We start from the raw sequence: 3,209 nt of genomic DNA, 5'->3' as shown, positions 1-3,209 counted from the left end.
ACTGACTTGGGATGATTCTAGAGGAGCAAAAACAAACTTTCTCGAATTCACGGCGGCAACTTACATCAAATGCACGTGAATCAAAGGAAGTCACTTCTTTCATCCAACATACACTTCATGAACGAGGCATGAAGAAAATGCTTATACAAGTTTCCAACACTAGCTTAATGATCAACAAAATCATGGAGGAGATCAGGATGTTGTCAATGGGCTCAACAACAATTCATCCGGGTTCCCTTTTTAAAAGGAATTCCATAGTTAAGTGAACACGGTGATAGCATTGGTCAGACCAAAGGATATAATGGTGTATGCTCGAGGAAAACCACGAGTAAGACAGCATTATGAGCATCATTGGTTCTGACTTGATTTGACGATAGCCCACACTCAAATCAAAGGATTGATAAGACAATAGGTCCAGCAACTGATCACAGGGACCAACCAATGAAGATATCATCTTTCTTGAAAACACACCAATACCAGGATATCCCTTTGAAAAGAACTAGGTTAGGTAAGCTTTTATCTTCCAACTCTCCAAGTTGTCGTTTAGCTTAACCAACTAGCTCAGAGGTATCCAACACGAGTTCTTGGAGAAAAGGTGGTTTACAGGAATAAACCAACTTGATCACGAGCTCGACATAACAGTCAGGTGACAACCTGGTGATACTTTCGAGAAGATATTCGGAAAATCACGAACCACCGATATGTTACTAAGCTCGAGAACAATCTTGCTTTACAGGGCAAGATGATATGATCAATGGAGCGAGGATTTGGAATAATCCTAACTCATTGATCAAAGAGTGCACCAGGAAAATGGACAAGGTAGCACGATCAATGTTAGAATGATGATTCAAGAACCAACACGTTAAGAATGAGGTTGTTATCCATTTAACTACCAAGCAACAGAGTTGCTAGCAGTACTGATTTCACACACCACGATTCACTTGTCGGCATTCCGGTTGCGACAACACGGAACCGAGGGATGAATAATGATGGCAAGAAGTATCACTACATCAAGAATTCACAAGAGCCGGTGCAATCCTCATGAAAATCCTGACATAAAGACGGTAATACTTCAGGGTAGAACAGAATCAAAAGCTGGGCTGGCATTTTGATATGCGGAGCACATTTGCTTTGACCCAATCCTAGATATGGATGAGGTACTGGAGTTTGTTTCTCCTAGTCATTCCGGAATAGAATGGCTTGACAGACCACAAGAGTAATAGGCATCGATGAACAAATGCACACATACTCTTGACTATCAATTGATAGACGAGGGTCAAAAGACAACTAAAGAGGGACAACTCAAAAGAACATATGATTTTCTGAGTTGTGAATGCATAGATTAGCATGTCGAACGAGTTCAACATATTTCTTCCGGATAACCCATGCAGAAAGGTAGAACTGGCAGAGCCACAATATAGAATCGAGAACCCATCGAGGGCACTCTGATTGTGATCTTTCGATCAGCGAGGAACATCTGCCATAAACGGTTCATAGTATTTGGAAGAAGGAAATACCATGAACATCGAGGACTAATGCAAGGGTTACTAATAACCTAAAGGAACGAGCAAAACTATCAACATGAAGCAAGTAGGGTGAATCTCGGGTTCAAAACCCAGGAATAGAATACCTACTACTAAGTAGCATCACGGAATGCTTTCGAGAATAAAGGCCAGAATCATCACACTGCGACACAAATCAGGGCTAGATTACTAGATGATCCCCTAAGACACCTAGGGTCATAATAATATCTCCAACATATATGTCAAGGCAACAGAGTACCTCAACTCACCGATTAGTGTGGTTAATCTGGACCAAAGGAACATCGAAACGGGAGGAAGGAATTTGCAAATGCATCCGACTATTTAGAAACCTGGGATGACTCGGACAGCATAACGGCTGTAAATGCTCAAAAGATTGGAGACATGCTACAAAAATGGTGGCATAGCCACTCAGAAGCACAATATCAAGGTTCCGAGATCAACAGTTAACATACAGAAGTCGTAGGAACTGAACTCAAGCTTAAATCCAACAATCTTGTAAGTCTACGGATTAGTAACACGTGATCCTGATAGAAAGAGGAGAAAGCCTAGTTCTCAACCCCATAGGAAAGATAAGATGACTCAGATCAGAAGGGCATAAGGTATAAGGAGTAAAAAGAGCCTTACGTTCCATCCCACAATCAATTCCCTTATATAACTAAAGAATTTCTAGACTCAACTTCGACCAGTTTGGCTTGATAATCCTATAGGCAGTCAAGCTCTGATACCAACGCTGTCAGGACCCCGACTCAATGCCACATCGATCTAGCATGTAACACCCCATATCACTTCGCGGCCTCACGCACGGTATTCCCACGGGTGTCGCCTTACCTTTGCCCGGGACCGTTTGCGTCTTTTGGCACACGTATATGATAGTGTCGCTAGCATCCATATGGTAAGGAGCCCGGGCTGACATGGCTAGTCGTAAACCCAAAGTGGCACAAACTTACAGGGACAGGCATCCATGACCCAACATCGAACGTGTCGGTCATCAGCGAGTGAATCCAGGCTGTAGCACTGGGCTAGCAGGACTCCGGTGAACCGGGCTGTAGCGGGCTAACAGGACTCCGGTATTCATCGCGTGACATTTCCCCGAAGGGACAGACAAAGGAACGAAGAAGGACACATGCCGGCCAGCCTAAGTGTTCCGGAGCAGTAGCAAGCTACCATGGCTCAGTGGAAACACTAGGAGACATTTCCCGGTAAGAGAGGCTACTAAAGATAAACAACTAGATAGTCAGATCCCACACATACCAAGCATTTCAATAACATACACACAATATGCTCGATATGTGCAAATACAACATGGCATCACAACATGACTCTACAACTCAAGTATTTATTCAATAGGCTCCGAGGAGCGAGATATTACAAACATGGGTCTCATGACCCAACACTCAGAGCATACAAATCAAAGCACAAGCGGAAGCTTAACATGTCTGAGTACAAACATCTAGAAATGAAAAAGGCTGAGAAGCCTGACTATCTACCAGATCCTGCCGAGGGCACAAGATCGTAGCTGAGGTAACAAGCTAAATGTCGAAGTCCACGTGGAACTACTAGTGAGACTGAAGTCTCTCTGCAAAAACATAAATTAAGCAACGTGAGTACAAATGTACCCAGCAAGACTTACATCAGATCTATCTACATATGCATCATTATCAACAA

The sequence above is a fragment of the Triticum dicoccoides genome, chromosome 5A (genome assembly GCF_002162155.2).
Source record: "Triticum dicoccoides isolate Atlit2015 ecotype Zavitan chromosome 5A, WEW_v2.0, whole genome shotgun sequence".
In the NCBI taxonomy this organism is placed as follows: Eukaryota; Viridiplantae; Streptophyta; class Magnoliopsida; order Poales; family Poaceae; genus Triticum; species Triticum dicoccoides.
Note: the sequence above shows the minus strand (reverse complement) of the source record.